The sequence below is a fragment of the Eumetopias jubatus genome, unplaced genomic scaffold (assembly GCF_037043125.1).
Source record: "Eumetopias jubatus isolate StellerSeaLion01/CBP00866 unplaced genomic scaffold, mEumJub1_p1.0 scaffold_3, whole genome shotgun sequence".
Classification (NCBI taxonomy): domain Eukaryota; kingdom Metazoa; phylum Chordata; class Mammalia; order Carnivora; family Otariidae; genus Eumetopias; species Eumetopias jubatus.
The window spans coordinates 7,282,666-7,307,425 of NW_028274809.1; the positions used below are offsets into that span (position 1 = coordinate 7,282,666).

General features: G+C 41.0%; 1 pseudogene; it reads right to left on the reverse strand.

The window, feature by feature from the left end:
- Window positions 1–17,322: 17,322 nt before the first annotated feature.
- On the reverse strand, window positions 17,323–18,303 carry LOC148164656 (UDP-glucuronosyltransferase 1A10-like; annotated as a pseudogene).
- Window positions 18,304–24,760: the final 6,457 nt, after the last annotated feature.

Below are 24,760 nucleotides of genomic sequence, written 5' to 3' on the forward strand. Positions count from 1 at the left end.
GAATAAATAAATTAAAAAAAAAAAGAATAAACAGTTCATGCTCTCTACACCTCATGGCTCCTGGCTCTTTTCCCTAAACAAACCAGTGCTCTTTATAGCCCCTGCCCACCTCTCCTTGCTCTGAATTTTGCCCCTTGTTTTAAAAGAACCTAAATTAATATTTAACCATTTTTATAGCTCAAGTGAACCTGAACCAATGAGGTCCCTTATCAGATTTCACCTGAGCTTCTGGGTTTATTTTTCTCTTTCTCTCCACCACTCGGCCTCCCCTTCCCAAACCCAGTCACACTTGGAGGACAGCTTGCGAGGGCCCTGGAGGCTGGTGGCAGGCCTCTGTCCTGAGTTTTTTGGATTCCACAGTTTGGGGATGAGGTCCACAGATGAATAGCTCTCAGCCCTTCTCCGCTCCCTCAACTTTTCTCTGAAAGAAAGTGACAGCAGATGCCAAATTCAAGATTTGAAACAACAGAACGGAGCTGCCTACTCCAGTTCCTGGTGATCTGGCTACCATAGCCATAGCTGGATTAAAAAGTGGACTGCAGGAAGCTGAGGGGACACAGAGAAGTCTGATCTAGCTCCCCCCATTCTCTGGGGTAAACCACTGTTTGGGGGAGCTTTCTGTTCTATCAGAAGACGGAATCTAATCCTGAAGATACATGCTCTAAAACCAGAATTCCCACGTTGACCGTGGCTAAAAGCAAAAGTTTTGGAGTCAGCCTACCCCTTCCGAGCTGTGCATTCCCACTGCTCTGGGCCTGACTTGCCCATTTCTCAAACGGGAGTTGCCTCTGTACCACCCCCCGGAGGGGTGGGGGGGGGGCTATGAAAATTAGTGAGTCAGTTCGTAATCCGTGGGTGCCCAGGACAGGTCCCTTGGAGGGGCTCCCTCTGGCTGTCATCAGGCAGCTGGGTTCTATGTGATATGAACTAAGGAGCACTCTGGTGGTCAGAAAGTAGCTCCTAAAATCTCAGCAATTGAAAGATCCAGCTCTGCACTGTCAATGCGAGAGTATAGGAGGAATACAAGGGGACAGAAGAGGAGGTGGAAAAATTAAAAGGGAAGAAAATGTAGAAATATAAAACCATGGGAAGGCATCTGGTGACAAGGCATTTGACGACAGCAACTGACCAACCCAGCAGTCAAAATAAAAAGGAGGCTCTAGCTTCAGGAGCCTTGACACCTGCAGAAGGCTTTCTGGCTTGCAAAACAGGTTCCCATTGTCTTAGCGTCCTAGGGTCTCTGCAACAAAGTATCACACACTGGCTGGCCCAAACAACAGAAACGTATTCCCATAGTTCTGCAGGCCGGAAGTCTGAGACCAAGGCATCAGCAAAGTTGAGTCCTGGAGGCTCCAAGACAGAGTCTGTTCCTCTCTCCTAGCTCCTGGTGGTTTGCTGGCAATCTTTGGCATTACTAGATAGATGCAGGCATCACTTCATCTCTACCTTCATGTTCACCCTTCTTCCTGTGTTTGTCTGTGTCCGAATTTCCCCTTTTCATTAGGACATCATACTGGATTAGTGCCCACCGCCAATGATCTCCTCTTAATTAACGTATTTCCAAAAAAGGTCACATTCCAAGGTCCTGGGTATTAGAACTTCAACACATCTTTCCAGGGACACAAGTTAACCCATAGCGCTCATCTATCATCTCACACAATTCAAACCCCAAAGTACAGGTCCGATCATCCTTGTACATGCAAGAAACTGAGGCTTGCTGCTTTACAGAAAGGGCATTTTGGGGGAACTTCTGCAGCTCAGAAGGAAATACAAGAACTGGACCGACCCTTCCAGATCTGCCGTTCTCAAACCTTTCCATCTCAGGACTCCTTTACCCTCTTGGCAACAATGGAAGGCCCCCCCCCAAACTTTTGTTTATGTGGGTCATGTCTATCCAGATGAACCGTTTTAGAAACTAAAACTGACACATATAAAAAAGACTTCCTCACTCATTTACAATAACAAGAATAAGCCCATGACAAGTTAGCATGACCGATATCTTTTGTGAAAAAAATACTCTATTTCCCCAAACAAACAAAAAATTGGTCAGAAGTGCAACATTGTTTTACACATTCTGCAAGCAAGCCCTTGTGATATGAACGTCTGTCTGGCTTGGTAGAGGACAGCAGGACTCTGCCACCCACCTCTGCACTCAGCCTGTCCAACACCACACGTCACGGAGCCTTTAGAAAACTCCACAGTACCATGGTGAGAAGATGAAGTAGAAAAAGCAAGTAACGTCTTAGCACTATTATGAAATCATTTGACCTCAGAAACTCCCGGGAAGGGTCTCAGGGATCCCTCAGTTTCTGTACTTTGAAAATCACTGCTCTAGATCAGGGGATAGCAATTTTTTTTTTCTGGAAAGGCCTAAATAGTACATATTTGAGCTTTTGTAGGCCATTGCCCTAGTTAATGATACAAGCCAAGAGATCACCTCTTCCCTGCCCCCCATATCCACATGGTTCACTCCCTCCCTTCATGTCAGCTTCAGTCAGTGTCATGTCCAAGGGACCTTCTCCGGTGAGCTTATTATTAAATAACACAGCCCAACACTGGGAAGCCCTTCACCCTCCTTATATTTCTCTGTTTCATTCATCACTACCTGACCTATTGTTTACTTATGTGTCTCCCCCAACTAGAATGGGAGCACCCTGAGGGCAGGAACAATATTTGTTTTGTTCTCTGCTGTATGCCCTGTGTCTAGAAGAATGCCAAGCATACAGTAGGCTCTCCATAAATGTTTGCTGATTAATGAACGAGACTTTGGTTTACCTGTTTTGTTCCTACATTTCTTTTCTCTTTTTTCCTTTTTTTTTTTCTTTTTTTAAAGCAGACTCCATGCCCAGCATGGAGCCCATCATGGGGCTTGAACTCACCACCCTGAGATCAAGACCTGAGCTGAAACCAAGAGCCAGATGCTTAACCAACTGAGCCGCCCAGGCACCTCCCTCCTACGTTTCATTTTCATGTTTCTTTCCAAATTGTGAGAATTCACATATGAAATTTAAGGAACCATATGCTCTTTTTTGAGAAGAAACTGGTCAATGGCATTATGAGCATGTGATGGGTCACTTGCCTTTTAGAAAGTTAAGATCTGAGAAGTCTAAGTGTAGCCAGCAGGTGGAGAGGGCCCTGGAGCAGGATTTGGACAGCTTGGAGCCCGCTTCCAGCCCTGCTCCCTGTCAGCCTGGGGCATGACCCATCTCCTGACTGTCTGGTTTCTCAACTGAGACCCAGAGAGAGAGGGATCATGTTTATCCGACCACATGACCGGGGGAGGTCCAAGAGGATGATAGATGTGGAAACAAGGCTGTCTAAGGGAAAGGTGGTTCCTTGCCTGGCTAGAACAGACTTGCCTGCAGATAGTCACGCACAACTGAATTGTCACAAAACGTCTTGTCATAACCCAGGCCTGTTGGCTCCAGAGGCATGCTGGGACCTAGGAAAGGAGAAGAAGCCTGAGGAATGGCACAGAAGGCACCATCCCAAGCACATCCCCAGGAACGCAGCCAAGATGCAAATTCATTGCAACCTCCTCCAGGGAGGGACGCCAGCAGGATTTCCCACTTACAATGATCAGAGTCTGGAGGGGGGCAGCATCCTGGTTTGTGTCCATCTAGATAGCAGTAAGACCCCAAGATGGTTACAAAGTGAGCACATAACAGGTCCACCCCTCCAGAGCAGGCAGGAGCTAAGCAGGTCCTTTCTAAGAGCAGTACATTGGGAGGCAGAAAGGCTTAAGCAAATATGTGGAGGTGGGAGGTGGGAGAAGCGAGATGTGCTACAGACCTCAGCTGCTTCACACCAGACCCCCATTCTGCTGAAGACTTTGGCCTGGGCCCTTCCTAGCAGAGCCTTGCTCTGGTCTTTGTGTTGTTCAGCAAGAAGCCTGGGAAAAGGGGGCGGAGCAAGATGGCGGAAGAGTAGGAGACCCAGATTTGTCTGGTCTCAGGAATTCAGCTGGATAGGGATCAAACCATTCTGAACACCTACGAACTCAACAGGAGATCGAAGAAAAGAATAGCAACAACTCTGAACAGAAAAGTGACCACTTTCTGGAAGGTCTTTTCTGATTTGTTTAGAGTGTATTTTCTGGGGACGTTGTTACCCTGTTAACATTTTGTTCTCTCATTCATCTATTCTCCTCTGGACAAAATGACAAGACGGAAAAAATCACCTCAACAAAAAGAACAAGAGGCAGTACCGACCGCCAGGGACCTACTCAATATGGACATTAGTACGATGTCAGACCTAGAGTTCAGAATGATGATTTTAAAGATACTAGCTGGGCTTGAAAAAAGCATGGCAGTTATTAGAGAAACACTTTCTGGAGAAATAAAAGAACTAAAATCTAACCCAGTCAAAATCAAAAAGGCTATTAATGAGGTGCTTGAGCGACTGCCTTCGGCTCAGGTCATGATCCTGGAGTCCCTGGATCGAGTCCCGCATTGGGCTCCCTGCTGAGTGAGGAGTCTGCTTCTCCCTCTGACCCTCCCCCCCTCATGTGCTCTCTCTCTCTCTCATTCTCTCTCTCTCTCAAAAACCTAAATAAATAAAATCTTTAAAAAAAATGGGGGCACTAACTGCTAGGATAAATGAGGCAGAAGAGAGAATCAGTGATATAGGAGACCAAATGATGGAGAATAAAGAAGCTGAGAAAAAGAGAGATAAACAACTACTGGATCACAAGGGCAGAATTCAAGAGATAAGCGATACCGTAAGACGAAACAACATTATGGGTGCCTGGGTGGCTCAGACGGTTCAGCGTCTGCCTTCGGCTCAGGTCATGATCCCAGAGTCCTGGAGTCGAGTCCCACATCAGGCTCCCTGCTCCTTGGGAGCCTGCTTCTGCCTCTGCCTCTCTCTCTCTCTCTCTCTCTCTCTGTCTCTCATGAATAAATAAATAAAAATCTTAAAAAAGAAAAAGATGAAACATTAGACTAATTGGGATCCCAGAAGAAGAAGAAAGAGAGAGGGGGCAGAAGGTATATTGGAGCAAATTATAGCAGAGAACTTCCCTAATTTCAGGAAGGAAACAGGCATCAAACTCCAGGACGCACAGAGAACCCCTCTCAAAATCAATAAAAATAGGTCAACACCCTGACATCTAATAGTAAAACTTACGAGTCTCAGAGACAAAGAGAAAATCCTGAAAGTAGCTTGGGAGAAGACAGATGTAACCTACAATGGTAGAAACATTAGATTGGCAAGAGACCTATTCACAGAGACCTGGCAGGCCAGAAAGGACTGGCATGATATATTCAGAGCACTAAACGAGAAAAATATGCAGCCAAGAATACTATATCCAGGCTGTCATTGAAAATAGAAGGAGAGATAAAAAGCTTCCAGGACAAACAAAAACTAAAGGAATTTGCAAACACGAAACCAGCCCTACAAGAAATATTGAGGGCGCCTGGGTGGCTCAGATGGTTAAGCGTCTGCCTTCGGCTCAGGTCATGATCCCAGGGTCCTGGGATCGAGTTCCGCATCGGGCTCCCTACTCCTTGGGAGCCTGCTTCTCCCTCTGCTTCTTTCTCTCTCTCTCTCTCTCTCTCTCTCTATCCCTCTGTCTTTCATGAATGAATAAATAAAATCTTTAAAAAAAAAAAAGAAATATTGAAAGGGGTCCTCTAAGCAAGGAGAGAGCCAAAAAGTAACATAGACCAGAAAGGAATAGAGACAATATACAGTAACAGTCACCTTATAGGCAAAACAATGGCACTAAATTCATATCTTTCAATAGTTACCCTGAATGTAAATGGGCTAAATGCCCCAATCAAAAGACACAGGCTATCAGATTGGATTAAAAAACAAGACCCATTGATATGCTGTCTGCAAGAGACTCATTTTAGACCCAAAGACACCCCCACATTGAAAGTGAGGGGGTGGAAAACCATTTACCATGCTAATGGACACCAAAAGAAAGCTGGGGTGGCAATCCTTATATCAGACAAATTAGATTTTAAACCGAAGACTGTAATAAGAGATGAGGAAGGACACCATATTCTACTTAAAGGGTCTACCCAACAAGAAGATCTAACAATTGTAAATATCTATGCCCCTAACATGGGAGCAGCCAATTATATAAGGCAATTAATAACAAAAGCAAAGAAACACATTGACAACAGTACACTAATAGTGGGGGACTTTAACACCCCCCTGACTGAAACGGACAGATCATCTAAGCAAAAGATCAACAAGGAAATAAAGACTTTAAATGACACACTGGACCCAATGGACTTCACAGATATATTCAGAACATTCCATCCCAAAGCAACAGAATACACATTCTTCTCTAGTGCCCATGGAACATTCTCCAGATTAGATCACATCCTAGGTCACAAATCAGGTCTCAACCGGTACCAAAAGACTGGGATCATTCCCTGCATATTTTCAGACCACAATGCTTTGAAACTAGAACTCAATCACAAGAGGAAAGTCGGAAAGAACTCAAATACATGGAGGCTAAAGAGCATCCTACTAAAGAATGAATGGGTCAACCAGGAAATTAAAGAAGAATTTTAAAAATTCATGGAAACCAATGAAAATGAAAACACAACTGTTCAAAATCTTTGGGATACAGCAAAGGCAGTCCTAAGAGGAAAGTATATAGCAATACAAGACTTTCTCAAGAAACAAGAAAGGTCTCAAATCCACAACCTAACCCTACACCTAAAGGAGCTGGAGAGAGAACAGCAAATAAAGCCTAAACCCAGCAGGAGAAGAGAAATAATAAAGATCAGAGCAGAAATCAATGAAATAGAAACCAAAAGAACAGTAGAACAGATCAACGAAACAAGGAGCTGGTTCTTTGAAAGAATTAATAAGATTGATAAACCCCTGGCCAGACTTATCAAAAAGAAAAGAGACCCAAATCAACAAAATCATGAATGAAAGAGGAGAGATCACAACCAACACCAAAGAAATACAAACGATTATAAGAACATATTATGAGCAACTCTATGCCAGCAAATTAGATAACCTGGAAGAAATGGATGCATTCCTAGAGATGTATCAACTACCAAAACTGAACCAGGAAGAAGTAGAAAACCTGAACAGACCTATAACCACTGAGGAAATTGAAGCAGTTATCCAAAATCTCCCAAGAAACAGAAGCCCGGGGCCAGATGGCTTCCCAGGGGAATTCTCCCAAACATTTAAAGAAGAATTAATACCTATTCTTCTGAAACTGTTCCAAAAAATAGAAATGGAAGGAAAACTTCCAAACTCGTTTTATGGGCCACCATTACTTTGATCCCCAAACCAAAGACCGCATCAAAAAGGAGAATTACAGACCAATATCCTTGATGAACATGGATGCAAAAATTCTCACCAAAATACTAGCCAGTAGGATCCAACAGTACATTGAAAGGATTATTCACCACGCCCAATTTATCCCTGGGCTGCAAGGTTGGTTCAACATCCGCAAATCAATCAACGTGATACAATACATTAACAAAAGAACGAACAAGAATCATATGATCCTCTCAATAGATGCAGAAAAAGCATTTGACAAAGTACAGCATCCTTTCTTGATCAAAACTCTTCAGAGTATAGGGATAGAGGGTACATACCTCAATATCCTAAAAGCCATCTATGAAAAACCTACAGCAAATATCATTCTCAATGGGGAAAAACTGAGAGCTATCCCCCTAAGGTCAGGAACGCGGCAGGGATGTCCACTATCACCACTGCTATTCAACATAGTATTAGAAGTCCTAGCCACAGCAATCAGACAACAAAGAGAAATCAAAGGCATCCGAATCAGCAAAGAAGAAGTCAAACTCTCACTGTTTGCAGATGATATGATACTGTATGTGGAAAATCCAAAAGACTCCACCCCAAAATTGCTAGAACTCATCCAGGAATTCAGTAAAGTGGCAGGACGTAAAATCAATGCACAGAAATCAGTGGCATTCCTATACACCAACAACAAGACAGAAGAAAGAGAAATTAAGGAGTCAATCCCATTTACAACTGCACCCAAAACCATAAGATACGTAGGAATAAACCTAACCAAAGAGGCAAAGGATCTGTACTCAGAAAACTATGAAATACTCATGAAAGAAATTGAGGAAGACACAAAGAAATGGAAAAACGTTCCATGCTCATGGATTGAAAGAACAAATATTGTGAAGATGTCAATGCTCCCTAGAGCAATCTACACATTCCATGCAATCCCTCTCAAAATACCATCAACTTTTTTCAAAGAAATGGAACAAATAATCCTAAAATTTGTATGGAACCAGAAAAGACCCCGAATAGCCAGAGGAATGTTGAAAAAGAAAAGCAAAGCTGGCGGCATCACAATTCCGGACTTCCAGCTCTATTACAAAGCTGTCATCATCGAGACAGTATGGTACTGGCACAAAAACAGACACATAGATCAATGGAACAGAATCGAGAGCCCAGAAATGGACCCTCAACTCTATGGTCAACTCATCTTCGACAAAGCAGGAAAGAATGTCCAATGGAAAAAAGACAGTCTCTTCAACAAATGGTGTTGGGAAAATTGGACAGCCACATGCAGAAGAATGAAACTGGACCATTTCCTTACACCACACACAAAAATAAACTCAAAATGGTTGAAAGATCTCAATGTGACACAGGAGTCCATCAAAGTCCTAAAGGAGAACACAGGCAGCAACCTCTTCGACCTCAGCCGCAGCAACTTCTTCCTAGAAACATCACCAAAGGCAAGGGAAGCAAGGGCAAAAATGAACTATTGGGACTTCATCAAGATAAAAAGCTTTTGCACAGCCAAAGAAACAGTCCACAAAAACAAAAGACAACCAATAGAATGGGAGAAGATATTTGCAAATGACACATCAGATAAAGGGCTAGTATCCAAAATCTATAAACAACTTATCAAACTCAACACCCAGAGAACAAATAATCCGATCAAGAAATGGGCAGAAGACATGAAAAGACATTTTTCCAAAGAAGACATCCAAATGGCCAACAGACACATGAAAAAGTGCTCAACATCGCTCGGCATCAGAGAAATCCAAATCAAAACCACAATGAGATACCACCTCACACCAGTCAGAATGGCTAAAATTAACAAGTCAGGAAATGACAGATATCGGCGGGGATGCAGAAAAGCGGAACACTCCTACACTGTTGGTGGGAATGCAAGCTGGTGCAACCACTCTGGAAAACAGTATGGAGGTTCCTCAAAAAGCTGAAAATAGAGCTACCATACGATCCAGCAATTGCACTGCTAGGTATTTACCCCAAAGATACAAATGTAGGGATCCAAAGGGGTACATGCACCCCCAATGATTATAGGAACAATGTCCACAATAGCCAAACTGTGGAAAGAGCCAAGATGTCCATCGACAGATGAATGGATAAAGAAGATATGGTATATATTTACAATGGAATATTTCGCAGCCATCAGAAGGAATGAGAGCTTGCCATTTGCAACGACGTGGATGGAACTGGAGGGTGTTATGCTGAGCGAAAAAAGTCAGAGAAAGACATGTATCATATGACCTCACTGATATGAGGAATTCTTAATCTCAGGAAACAAACTGAGGGTTGCTGGGGTGGTGGGGGGTGGGAGGGATGGGGTGGCTGGGTGATAGACATTGGGGAGGGTATGTGCTATGGTGAGCGCTGTGAATTGTGTAAGACTGATGAATCACAGACCTGTACCTTTGAAACAAATAATACATTATATGTTAAAGAAGAAGAAGAAGAAGAAGGTAGTAGGAGGGAAAAATGAAGGGGGGGAAATCAGAGGGGGAGACGAACCATGAGAGACTATGGACTCTGAGAAACAAACTGAGGGTTTTAGAGGGGAGGAGGGTGGGGGGATGGGTTAGCCTGGTGATGGGTATTAAGGAGGGCACGTACTGCATGGAGCACTGGGTGTTATATGCAAACAATAAATCATGGAACACTACATCAAAAAAATAAATAAATAAATAAAAATTTAAAAATAATAAAAGTCGAAAAAATTTTAAGAAATAAAAAAGGGAATAGATGAACCAGTACAGCAAAATATTGAAAATTATTTAACCTTAAGGATGGATATAGGGGTGTTAATTACTCAACAGTCTCTTCTTTCGCCAATGTTTGAAAACTTTGACAATAAAAAGTTGAAATAAACAATCTTGGTAAGAGGTGCTGTGTTTCCCCACTAACAGATAAATTTGAATTTGAATTTGAATTTTGGAATGGAGCCAGAAGCTGAAAGAAATGAGGAAGCATAGATCTTTCATTGCTGTGTAAACTCATCCTGTTTCCAGTTCTCCAGAGCTGGAACAACGGCCCTGAATTGTATTCTTTCCAGCTGGACCCCTTAATCAATTCCGTGGGAACTCACCAAAAATTGAAAAACACTGAAAGTGATTTCTTTTCCCATTAAAACTATCTTAGTGTTCTCCTGAATGACGATTTGTCATCCTTGTTAAAGTATTTAATTACATCCTTGAATATAATTCCCCTGGACAGACTAAGGGAGATTTTGTTATAGGAGACTCTCAAGAAAATCCCCCTCATGGCACTTGAGACACGGCACACCACCGAAGACACACGTGCATAACACACACTGTTATCAGGCCATGTGTTCTTCTATCAGACAGATGAGATTCAGACTATGACTCCTGTTCTCAAGCAAGGTACAACAAACTATGTGCTTTTTCCAAGAGACATCCTGCCCATTGAAACAAGGCAGGAGACATACGCAATGTCCATAGGTTTTGTGTTTTTTTTTGGGGGGGGTGCATTTTTATTTTTATTTTTTAAATTTTATTATGTTAGCACCATACAATACATCATTAGTTTTTGATGTGGTGATCCACGATCCATTGTTTTCATACAACACCCAGTGCTCCATGCAGTACGTGCCCTCCTTAATACCCATCACCCGGCTAACCAATCCCCCCCCCAAAACCCTGTTTGTCTCTCAGAGTCCATAATCTCTCATGGTTCGTCTCTCCCTCTGATTCCCCCCCCTTCATTTTTCCCTTCCTTCTCCTAATGTCCTCCGTGCTATGCCTTATGTTCCACAAATAAGTGAAACCATATGATGATAATTGACTTTCTCTGCTTGACTTATTTCACTTAGCATAATCTCCTCCAGTCCCATCCACGTTGGTGTAAAAGTTGGGTGTTCATCCTTTCTGATGGCTGAGTCATATTCCAGTGTATCTATGGACCACATCTTCTTTATCCATTCATCTGTTGAAGGGCACCTCGGCTCTTTCCACAGTTTGGCTATTGCGGACATTGCAGCTATGAACATTGGGGTGCATCTGGCCCTTCTTTTCACTACATCTGTGTCTTTGGGGTAAATACCCAGAAGTGCAATTACTGGGTCATAGGGTAGCTCTACTTTTAAATTTTTGAGGCACCTCCACACTGTTTTCCAAAGCGGCTGTAGCAACTTGCATTCCCACCAACAGTGTCAGAGGGTTCCCCTTTCTCCACAACCTCTCCAACATTTGTTGTTTCTTTCCCTGTCCATTTTTGCCATTCTAACTGGTTTAAGGTGGTATCTCAGTGTGGTTTTGATTTGAATTTCCCTGATGGCTAATGATGATGAACATTTTTTCATGTCTGTTAGCCCTTTGTATGTCTTCTTCAGAGAAGTGTCTTTTCATATCTTCTGCCCACTTTTTGACTTGATTATTTGTTTTTTGGGTGTTGAGTTTGAGAAGTTCTTTATAGATCTTGGATACCAGCCCTTTATCTGTAGTGTCATTTGCAAATATCTTCTCCCATTCTGTGGGTGGCCTCTTTGTTTATAGGTCTTTTGATGAACATTTGCTTTTGCAGTTATGCTATATCCAACGCTCTTTGTTAAAGGGTCCTCTGTAAGATCGGAGTTCCTCTTTAAGAACTATACTTACTTTGGGACACCTGGCTGGCTCAGTCAGTAGAGCATGTGATCTTGATCTTGGGGTTGTGTGTTCAAACCACACATTGGGTGTAAAGCAAGAATTATACTTACTTTAAACTTTTATTTATAAATATATGCTTTAAAAATAGAAGCATATATTTATAAATATATAACCTTTCACATATATTAAAAGTTTTCATACATATGCATCCTTTAATAGATATAGAAAACCTTATATATTTTAGATACATTTGTAGATCTATATATCCACACATATATAAAACTGTATATGGTTCAGTACATTTTACAGATCTCTATATAATAGGTAGCTATAAAATCATATATGGCTTTATATATCTCTAAACTCCTCTGAGTGACCTAGTCCACCACTGGCTCAGGAAGCTGCAGGACCCTTGGGTAGAGGGCAAGGGTTCAGGTGATACCCAGGTGGTACTTGGCACTTTTGCTGATACAGAGCAAACCGGGAGGCTCAGCCTCTCAGAAACCTGCAACTCAGTCTCATCGCCATCAAGAGAACCACAGCCTGCTCTTGCCAAGAGCAGAAAGCCATGCCTAATTTTGACAGGCCTAATCACCTGGATTTTAGAAAGAGCATGATTTCACTTTCCCATCTGTTGGCTGAAAATTCACTTATTCACCAAACATCTGCTGAGAATGTGCTGGGTTCTGAGCATGGGACTAGACATTAGGGGCCAATAAGGGTCCAGGGGGTATATGGGATACCTTTGCTCCTTCCACTCAATTTTGCTGTCAACCTAAAACTTCTCTAAAAACTGAAGTCTATTTAGAAAAAAAAAAAAAAAAAAAAAGATGGAGGCTCCCTCCTGGCCTCCAGGAGAGCACCTCTAGCAGGGAAGACAGGCAAATGATGCCACGCAGGTGGCACTGTTCTGCCAGCTCTCTTATTAGGGACTTAGACCCACCTGCTGCACCATCACCACACAAGAGCCACAAACAGGTGCCTCTGGGCAGGCTCTGGCTGGCTTCTACCAGCCTAGGTGTGTGGGTATCAATCCCAAGTTAATAGGAGCTCAACTGAGGACACCACTGACACCTTTGGGCTGTGCTCAGGCTCCTCCTGCGCCCAGCCCCAGGTACCTGACAGCCACTCTGGAGAAGGTTTAGCTCTTCCTCTTTCCCACTTCCCCAAGGCTAGTGTGCACCCCAGTTCTGTCCTACTCTGAGGAGGGGCCGGGCCGGTATGAAACTGGGTGTTTGAGCAACCACTGGCCTATGTCCGAGAGACCATAAAAGGGCAAGGCAGGCCTGGTGCTAGACTATCTGTAAGGTTTAACTCCCCTCCCACTTTTCTAGATAGCCCTCCTGTCGCAGTTCTGAATCACCTCCTCTCTGGAACCCACCCTGATTTTCCCAGCCATGGGATTCCGTGCTCCCCTTTCTGTGCACATCCACACACAGTGTGGACATTTCCACTTCCTGGGTCTGTCCCTTGGACCAGAGCTCAAATGGCCCTTCTAGCTAGAGCACAGACCTAACACCATTGTATTCCAGGTGCAAATATGGAAAACATCAGTGTAGGACCACCACATTTCAGTATCTCTTAGTAATGTGCATGATAGCTTCCCAGCAAGGTCTATGGAATTGAGTGTCTTTCCAGGAAGAAAGAAAAGGCTTTTGTTTTCTACCTTTGCAAAGCATTACTTGAAGCACTCCTGGGATGTGCAAGGGAGAGAAAGCCCAATGACGTGACCCAGGAAATGTCACATCACTTTGGAGGTGAGGGACATTTCTGCCCCCACCCCGGGAAAATCCAAGGAAAAGAACGAAGGAGAAGGGGAGTCAGATGGCCAGGACAGAGACCCCATCAACCACAAAGGTTCAGGGACCTTTGTGCAAAATCCTAAAGGAGTGGCACCTGGGGGTCAAGAGCATTACAAAATAAGCCCTGCTTCCAATGCACTTGTTACTGATGGAAAGATGCATGCAGGGGGGCAGCGGAATCCCAACTGTAGTAGCAAAAAACATGAACTTTACATCCAATCACAGTACTTTGCCTAAAAAATAAATGCAAACACAAACCATGGGCTCACACCTGATCAGAAGGACTTCAGTTACCTCCCAAATGTAATAAATTCAAATTTATTACTCCTTTAAATAACCCTGCCTTGTACCAGTAGCATTCATTTACGTTATTATACTTCTCATGATCTGGTGGTGCAATGGCTTTTTTCAGGGTGAGTACAGTATTACCATATATCTAAAACTTCCGTTTTATTACTAGCTCCCCCTTCTTCCTCAGTCATCTCATTTCTCTCTTTTCCCTAGGGAGGCCCAGAAATCTTGTTCTCCACCTCCAAAGGGATGGGAAAATCTGAGGAACTTATTTTTGTATGACCCATGAGCTAGGAATGGATTTTACATTTTTAAAGACCTGCAAACAAACAAACAAACAAACAAAGTTATAAGACAGAGATCATATATGACCTGCAAAGTCTGAAACATTTGCTCTCTTGCCCTTTACAAAAAAGTTTGCCAGTCTCTGATGCAGCATCTTAAATTTACACAAACAAAACAAGTGATCTCTGCTACGACATTTCAATTCACTTTTAACATATGGATGATGGAAAGTGCTTCTTATTCTTACGTCCCCCAAATTTCTTTTTTTTTTTAAGATTTTATTTATTTGTCAGAGAGAGAGAGGAGAGTGAGAGCAAGTGAGCACAAGCAGGGGGAGCGGCAGGCAGAGGGAGAAGAAGGCTCCCCACTGAGCAAGGAGCCCGATGCAGGACCCGATCCCAGGACCCTGGGATCATGACCTGAGCTGAAGGCAGACGCTTAACCGACTAAGCCACCCAGGCATGCCACGTCCCCCAAATTTCTTGATATCAATGGCATGCATTATATAAGTCTGTACATCCTACACGCCAACAAATACCCCAATTCTCATTTGCTTGCAGTCATGCTAAATAAACCCATCATTATCATCTTAGGTTTCATATATGCATGTGTGTACCTAATCTGAGCACAACTTTTTCAGCTATGTGACGATCCTGGTGCCCACAGTGGGCAAGGCAAGGTGAGCAGAGCCCCCTTACATAATGCTGTCCTCACCAGACGTGGTTCAGGCTGTGGGTAGTCTGAGTTATAGAAGCAGCATGTTCACCACACAGATCCCCTGAGGGCAGGATCCATTCCTAGCCACTCCTTAGTTCAAAGGGGAGAATAAGGCTCCCAATATATGAGACAGTATGACTTTTACAAAATGTGCTAAGCCGTGTCAGCAGCCAGATCAATAGATAAAATGTATAGTACATATCTAATAAAATAATCCCCTGAAACATGCCACCAGGTGTTTCATCAGGAGTTAGAGGCAATGTAGTCACCAGGAATCTTACTCTTGTATTTGTCAAGACCTTTCCAATTGCAACAACTGAACCCCAAATCAAACTGGCCAGACCAAGTATTCGACATTATTCAGGAACTATTGAATAATTGTTCTGAACTAATTGTTCGACACGGAGGTGTCATGCTTTTGGAGGTTATGTGCTCCAATAAAGCAAAATAAGAGGTATGAATATGGGGAGGGATTTTTACCTGCAGGTGATATTATATACCTAAGAGTCTTACCAACTAAAAGAGAAATTAGTAATATGGCTAGATACAAGATAAATGTGCCAAAACCAAAACTACACTTTAATGACTAATAATCAGTTCAAAATAGCAATGAAAAACAGCATGATCACAATAATTTCAAAAATAATAATATGCCTAGGAAAAAATTTTAATAAGAAAAGGGAAAGACATAAAGTAAAATGCAAAACTTTATTGATAGACATAAAGCAAGATCTGAATAAATAAAGAGAAATACTACAACCAGAAGTAGGAAGTCTTCCAAGCAAAAAGACGTCGATCTTTCTCAAATTAATAAAAGAATTTTATGTCTTTTAGCAGAACCCTAATACTTTATTTCTCCATTTGGAATGAGACTAAACAATTTTCAATTTTGTGAAGGAGAGTAAATAACAAGAATCACCAAGAAAATTTAGAAAAATACTGATGTATGGGACTTGCCTCACCACATATTAAAACTTACTACAAAGCTACTACAATCAAAATATGATACTGGCACATGAGTAAATACATCAATCGATGGAACAAAACTGAGAGTTCAAAAGTAGATGCAAATAAATATGGAAGTTTAAAATAGGATAAAGACGCATTTGGATTCAACAGATAAAGAATGGATTTTTTTATTAAATGATGTTGGGACAATGACTACCCATTTAGAAAAATAATAAAGTTAGATCCTTACACTATGTAATGTCTTCACTGCAAAAAATATAACTGTTAACCCTGGAGGAATTAAAAATACTAAGACATAGTATGGGAAAAACGTTTATATACCTCAGGCTTAGAAAGACCTAAACAAGTTGAAATCCAGAAACCACTAGAAAAAAAGTTAAAAAGTTTGACTATCCAAAAATGAAAATCTTCTATGACAAAAGATGAAGAATAACCAAGGAAAAAATATTTGCAGTTCATAAAAAGTGTTAATATTAATATTCCTAATACTCAAGAGACTTAGTCATTACCTATAAAAAGACAAATAGCCCGAGAAAAATGATTAAAGAATCTGAATACGTACTTCCTGAAAGTTGAAATCAAAAGGCCAATCTACGAAAATTAAAGCTGCTATGCAGAATTATTCTTTTGCCAAAAGAGTTTTAAAGGTTTGACAACATCTGAAGCTGGAGAAGTTACGGAAACACTAGAGGACTCACTACTGTTGACCAAAGTGTCAGACTGTTCAATCTTTTGAAAGCAATCTGTCAAAGGTATTAAAACGCAATGTGTGCATACCAATGTGTGCCCTACTGCTAAGGACATCCAGCCTACAGAGATAAGAGCAAGAATATAGAAATGTGGGAATGCAAAGAAATTATTTAAGAATGGTTAGTACAGTCTTCCTTATAAAGCAAACAGTGGGAAAAGCTTAAATACCTCTCAGTATTGCTTAGTCAAATGAACTATGGTACATCCAAAGTAAAGAATTTTATGCAACTATTACAAAGAATGTGACAGATTTGTAGGGGTTGACTATAAAGATGTTAATGATTGGTTAGTAAGTGAAAAAGGCAAGGTAAAGAACAATATGTCCAATCTTTTACTAGATTTTCTTTTAATAAAACAGGCGTGAGAATTTACATTAGATATATACATATATATATAAAATAATTTCAGAAAAATTGGAAAAGCAGCATACAGAACTCCTAAGAGCATTTTCCTATAAGGGTTGGCATTAGATTAACAAAAATGGAAGTTTCTTTTCTTACTGTGTTTTCAGTAGTTTCCCAAGGATAGTATTACAAAAGACAGCCTAGAAATTATATACAATTATATCAATTGTGTACATATGCATATCAAAGAGGGCAACTTTATACAATTGGCTAATGCACAATTCAATAAATTGGCACAAAATAATTCATTCAACCAGGAAAAAATTTCCAGATGTGACGAATGTAAATGACAAACCACAGTTCAGTAAGAAATTTTTTTTTTTAATGTCCAAAGCGAGGTTATTCTTACTATGCAAAAGAAGAGGTAACTTACCTTTGGCAATGGCTTTCTCTCCTGGCAGTTGATGCCTCCGATGAAGACCGTGTTGGGCATCACAGGTCCGGGATATTCCAAAATAAAGTCAGTTCTTAACAACCAAATCGACGTTTGGCTGTAGAGATCATATGGTGTGACAGTCTTTTGGAGAATCTCGGATGCAACTTCTATAGCATTTTTAAAAAAAAAAAATAACAAAATAGATGTTCCTCCAAGGAGAAGATATGATTCCATACTCTCTCTCTGAAAGTCATGGTATCTGAGAATGCTAAGAAAAATCTAGGAACATAGGATGCGGGTCTGGGACACTGTGTGCCTTCTTCAAGCTAATGGCAAAATACTCCCCTGGGGAAGACCACAGATGGGAGTGAAAAATACTTGGCTACAGTTAAGCCACACATATCAAAAGGATCCATAAACACGGCATCAAAAGAACTCTCCTTTATGTCTTCTATTAATTTTGTGTCGTTAAACAAATTCTTACAATGTAAAAAAAGGTCTTGAAAAATGTTGCTGGATGAACTCATTATCAAAGAAAGTAAACTTTGTTGCCGAGTTTTCCACTGAGAGTCAGAGAAAATCTTGAAATGCCGATTGAACTCCTCCAAAGTGTAAGCTGTGGAATAAGTCTTCACTGTAAAATTGGAAGATTTTCCCAGTTGCCAACTCACCTCTGGCATGATTAAAACCACCTCATGCCCTCTGTGGATGAGTTCCTCCACCACCGAACACGTGGTAAACCAGTGGCTCCCATCCATGGGTACTACCAGCAATTTGCCTGCCTCAGCAAAGCCATAAGTCAGCAGGAGACACACACAGAGAGGAGGGAAGCTGGTCAAAATCACAGGAGCCATTGGGGAAAATGGAGCCCAGAGCGATCCAGCTGCTTGGATTCTGAGCTGGTGTAATACAGTCCCAGGAGAGGGTGTGTAGTCACACATTCATTTAAGAAAAAGCACTGCCAATGATTCACTCACCAGAACAATAATGAATGAGTCCCATTTGCTGAGACACATGTGTGTATGTTTTCCAGATAAGAGTAACTTTTGATCTTTGCCTTGGATGGAGATCACGCACTGATTCACAGGCAACAGTCATTTGGGAAAAGAATTATTAAGCAATGCTTTTGAGGACTCAGAGTGATAAAAATGAAAGTAAACAACAATAAACATGATATTTTGCAATTTTTTCCAAGGAAAATTTAGGTTTTATCCTCAGACTACATAAGACAATTTGGTCAGAAAGAGATTGACGTCTCAGTTTCCAAGGAAAGACCTGAATCACTTACCACTACCTTCCTCATGGGCAGTGGAACTGTGTTCACAAAAGTCTCTGAAATATCTGGCATTGCCGCTTGTTTGTTCCATATTCAAATCCTCTGAGGTCTCCAAAATGCCAAGACTGACAATCCCACCTCCATGGACCATTCTAGGGATGTGATTGATGGAATGTGATGTCATCTATTTTAAAATCACTTTCTCTAGATGCATCACAGTGCAGTGGGTGGTCACCTGCCCTATGCTTGCCAGAAGCACTCTGCTCTCTCTTTCCTCTCTGCTTCCACATTCCTCTGTCTAGACCTCTCTGCTGTGGGCTCGCCCCAATCGGCCTGTTACCCTACTTCAGGTATCTCTTTATCTGTCTCCCACACTCTACCCAGCACTCGTTGAGGCCAGAGGATATATCTTCTCCATATTTGCACCCTCCTCTGACAGGACCCATGCTATGCCTCACTCAGAGAAAACACACAAGGAATGTTTGTTGCATTGGATTGAATTACACTATGCAAGTTTTCTAGAAACCTTTATGGGTGAGCTCAGTGGTGTACATCAAATAAGAGAAACATTTATTAACGGATTCTAGAGCTCACCTGGGGGGCATAATCATTGTTAGGAGCCAACATGGCTCCTTCTGAGATGCCTGAACTATTATTAGACATTTGCTTAGTCACCATATACTTCAGTGACTGAGGGACTTTCAGATGAATGTCTGAAAAATAAAAATGGGGCAAAATGATCTACCTTCCCAGGAGGCTTACTTCCGAATAGATATAAATAAAATAGAAAATAGAAGAACAATAGAGATAATCAGTGAACCCAAAAGCTGGTTCTTTGAGAAGATGAATTTACCTGATAAAATTCTAACTTAACTGACCAGGAAAAAAAAGAGAGAGAGAGAGAGAAAAGAAAAAATTACCAATATCAGGAATGAGAAATGTGGCATCACTACAGATTCCACAGTTGTTAAAAGAAAAATAAGAGGTTCGAGACCAAGATGGCAAGGGGCAGGAGACCTTAATTTCATCTGGTCCCAGGAATTCAGCTAGATATCTATCAAATCATTCTGAACACCTGCAAACTCAACTGGAGATCTAAGTAAAGAATAGCTACAACTCTACAAAGAGAAAAGTGACCACTTTCTGCAAGTGTATATTTCTCTGGGTTCGTTATTGCCATTTTAGTATTTTGTTCTTTCATTCATCTATTCTTTGCTGGAAAGAATGACAAGATGGAAAAACTCACCTCAAAAAAGAAAACAAGAGGCAGTACTGACTGCCAGGGACATAATCAATATGACCATTAGTAAGATGTCAGAACTAGAGTTCAGAATAATGATTATAAAGATACTAGCTGGGCTTGAAAAAGGCATAGAAGACACAAGAGAATCTCTTCCTGGAGAAATAAAAGAATTAAATCTAACAAAGCTGGGGAAAAAAAGGACTATTAATGAGGTGCAATAAAAAAATGAAGGCTCTAATGATTAGGGTAAATTAAGCAAAAGAGAGAATTAGTGATATAGAAGACCAATGATGGAGAATAAAGAAGCTGAGAAAAAGAGAGGTAAACACTACTGGATCACAAGGGCAGAATTCGAGAAATAAGTGATACCATAAAGTGGAACAATTTTAGAATAATTGGGTTCCCAGAAAAAGAGGAAAGATAGAGGGGCAGAAAGTATATTGGAGCAAATTATACTGGAGAACTTCCCTAACCTGGGGAAGGAAACAGGCATTAAAATCCAGGAGGCACAGAGAACCTCCTCAAAATCAATAAAAATAAGTCAACACCCCAACGTATAATAGTGAAACCTACAAATCTCAGAGACAAAGAGACAATCCTGAAAGCAGCTCGGGGGATAAGAGGTCTGTAAGCCACAAGGGTGGAAACATTAGACTGGCAGCAGACCCATCCATGGAGACCCGGCAGGCCAGAAAGGACTGGCATGATATATTCAGGGTACTAAATGAGAAAAATATGCAGCCAACGATACTTTATCCAGCTAGGACGTCATTCAAAATAGGAGTGATAAAAAAGCTTCCAGGACAAACAGAAACTAAAAGAATTTGTGATCACCAAACCAGCCCTACAAGAAACATTGAAAGAGGTCCTCTAAGCAAAGAGAGAGTCCAAAAGTAACATAGACCAGAAAGGAACAGAGACAATACACAGTGACAGTCACTTTACGGGCAATACAATGGCACTAAATTCATATCTTTCAATAGTTACTCTGAATGTAAATGGGCTAAATGCCCCAGGCAAAGACACAGGGTATCAGATTGGATAAAAAGCAAGACCCATCAATATGCTGTCTGCAAGAGACTCGTTTTAGACCCAAACACACCACCAGATTGAAAATGAGGGGGTGGAAAACCATTTATCATGCTAATGGACATCAAAAGAAAGCTGGGGTGGCAATCCTTATATCAGACAAATTAGATTTTAAACCAAAGACTAATAAGAGATGAGGAAGGACACTATATCATACTTAAAGGGTCTAGCCAACAAGAAGATCTAACAATTGTAAATATCTATGTCCCTAACATGGGAGCAGCCAATTATATAAGCCAGTTAATAACAAAATCAAAGAAACACATCAATAATAATACAATACTAGTAGAGGACTTTAACACCCCCCTCACTGCAATGGACAAGTCATCGAAGCAGAAGATCAGCAAGGAAATGAGGGCTTTGAATGATACACTGGACCAGATGGACTTCACAGATATATTCAGAATATTCCATCCCAAAGCAACAGAATATACATTCTTCTCTAGTACACATGGAAAATTCTCCAGAATAGGTCACATCCTGGGCCACAAATCAGGTCTTAACAGGTACCAGAAGATTGGGATCACTCCCTGCATATTTTCGGGCCACAGTGCTCTGAAACTGGAACTCAATCACAAGAGGAAGGTTGGAAAGACCTCAGATACATGGAGGCTAAAGAGCATCCTACTAAAGAAGGAATGGGTCAACAAAGCAATTAAAGAAGAATTTTAAAAATTCATGGAAACAAATGAAAAGGAAAGCACAACTGTTCAAAATCTTCAGGATGCAGCAAAGGCGGTCCTAAAAGGGAAGTACGTAGGACTACAAACCTTTCTCAAGAAGCAAGAAAGGTCTCAAATACACAACCTAACCCTACATCTAAAGGAGCTGGAGAAAGAACAGCAAATAAAGCCTAAACCCAGCAGGAGAAGAGAAATAATAAAGATTAGAGGAGAAATCAATGAAATAGAAACCAAAAGAACAGTAGAACAGATTGAGGGAACTAGGAGCTTGTTCTTTGAAAGAATTCATAAGATTGATAAACCCCTGGCCAGACTTATCCAAAGAAAAGAAAAAGGACCCAAATAAATAAAATCATGAATGAAAGAGGGCAGATCACAGCCAACCCCGAAGAAATACAAACAATTAGAAGAACATATTATGAGCAACTATATGCCAACAAATTAGGCAATCTGGAAGAAATGGATGCATTCCCAGGGATGTATAAACTACCAAAACGGAACCAGGAAGAAATAGAAAACCTGAACATTTCCATAACCACTGAGGAAATTGAAGCAGTCATCAAAAATCTCCCAACAAACAAGAGCCCAGGGCCAGATGGCTTCCCAGCGGAATTCTACCAAATATTTAAAGAAGAATTAATACCTATTCTTCTGAAGCCATTTCAAAATATCGAAATGGAAGGAAAACTTCCAAACTCTTTCTATGAGACCAGCAGTACCTTGATCCCAAAACCAAAGACCCCACCACAAAGTAGAATTACAGACCAATATCCCTGATGAACATGGATGCAAAAATTCTCACCAAGATACTAGCCAATAGGATCCAACAGCACATTAAAAGGATTATTCACCACGACCAAGTGGGATTTACTCCTGGGCTGCAAGGTTGGTTCAACCTCCGCAAATCAATCAAATGATAAACTACATAAATAAAAGAAATGACAAGAACCGTATGATTCTCTCAATAGATGCAGAAGAAGCATTTGACAAAGTACAGCATCCTTTCTTGATGAAACCCTTCACAGTGTAGAGATAGAAGGTGCATACGTCAATGTCATAAAAGCCATCTACGAAAAACCCACAGCCAACATCATTCTCAATGGGGAAAAACTGACCCTAAGGTCAGGAACACGGCAGGGATGTCCACTGTCGCCACTGCTATTCAACACAGTACTAGAAGTCCTAGCCACAGCAATCAGACAACAAAAAGAAATCAAAGGCATCTGAATTGGCAAAGAAGTCAAACTCTCACTGTTTGCAGATGACAGGATACTTTATGTGGAAAACTCAGACTCCACCCCAAAATTGCTAGAACTCATACAGGAATTCAGTAAAGTGGCAGGGTATAAAATCAATGCCAGAAATCAGTTGCATTTCTATACACCAACAATGAAACAGAGGAAAGAGAAATTAAGGAGTTGATTCCATTTACAATTGCACCCAAAACCATAAGATACCTAGGAATAAGCCTAACCAAAGAGGCAAAGGATCTGTACTCAGAAAACTATAGAATATTCATGGAAGAAATTGAGGAAGACACAAAGAAATGCAAAAATGTTCCATGCTCATGGGTTAGAAGAACAAATATTGCTAAAATGTCTATACTATCTAAAACAACCTACACATTCAATGCAATCCCTCTCAAAGTACCATCAACTTTTTTCAAAGAAATGGAACAAATAATCCTAAAATTTGTATGGAACCAGAAAAGACACCAAATAGTCAGAGGAATGTTGAAAAAGAAAAGCAAAGCTGGTGGCATCACAATTCCGGACTTCCAGCTCTATTACAAAGCTGTAATCATCGAGACAGTATGGTACTGGCACAAAAGCAGACACATAGATCAATGGAGCAGAATAGAGAACCCAGAAATGGACCCTCAACTCTATGGTCAACTAATTTTCAACAAAGCAGGAAAGAATATCCAGTGGAAAAAAAAGACAGTCTCTTCAACAAATGGTGCTGGGAAAATTGGACAGCCACATGCAGAAGAATGAAACTGGATCATTTTTCTTACACTATACACAAAAGTAAAGTCAAATGGTTGAAAGACCTAAATGTGAGACAGGAATCCATCAAAATCCTAAAGGAGAACACAGGGAGCAACCTCTTCGACCTCAGCCGCAGCAACTTCTTCCTAGAAACATCGCCAAAGGCGAGGAAACAAAGGCAAAAATGAACTATTGGTACTTTGTCAAGACAAAAAGCTTTTGCACAACAAAGGAAACAGTCAACAAAACCAAAAGACAACCGACAGAATGGGAGAAGATATTTACAAATGACATATCAGATAAAGGGCTAGTATCCAAAATCTATAAAGAACTTATCTATAAAGAGCTTAATACCCAAAGAACAAATAATCCAATCAAGAAATGGGCAGAAGACATGAACAGATATTTTGCCAAAGAAGACATCCAAGTGGCCAACAGATACATGAAAAAGTGCTCAACATCATTCAGCATCAGGGAAATACAAATCAAAACCTCAATGAGATACCACCTCACACCAGTCAGAATGGCTAAAATTAACAAGTCAAGAAACAACAGATGTTGGCGAGGATGCGGAGAAAGGGGAACCCTCCTACACTGTTGGTGGGAATGCAAGCTGGTGCAGCCATTCTGGAAAACAGTATGGAAGTTCCTCAAACAGTTGAAAATAGAGCTACCCTACGACCCAGCAATTGCATTACTGGGTATTTACCACAAAGATACAAATGTAGAGATCCAAAAGGGCACATGTGCCTCAATGTTTATAGCAGCAAAGTTCACAATAGCCAAACTATGGAAAGAGCCCAGATGTCCATAGACAGATGAATGGATAGAGAAAATATGGTATATATATACAATGGAATATTATGCAGCCATAAAAAAATGAAATCTTGCCATTTGTGAAGATGTGGATGGAACTGGAAGGTATTAGGCGAAGCGAAGTAAGTCAATCAGACAAAGACAATTATCATATGATCTCACTGATATGAGGAATTTAAGAAGCAAGGCAGAGGATCATAGGGAAAGAGAGGA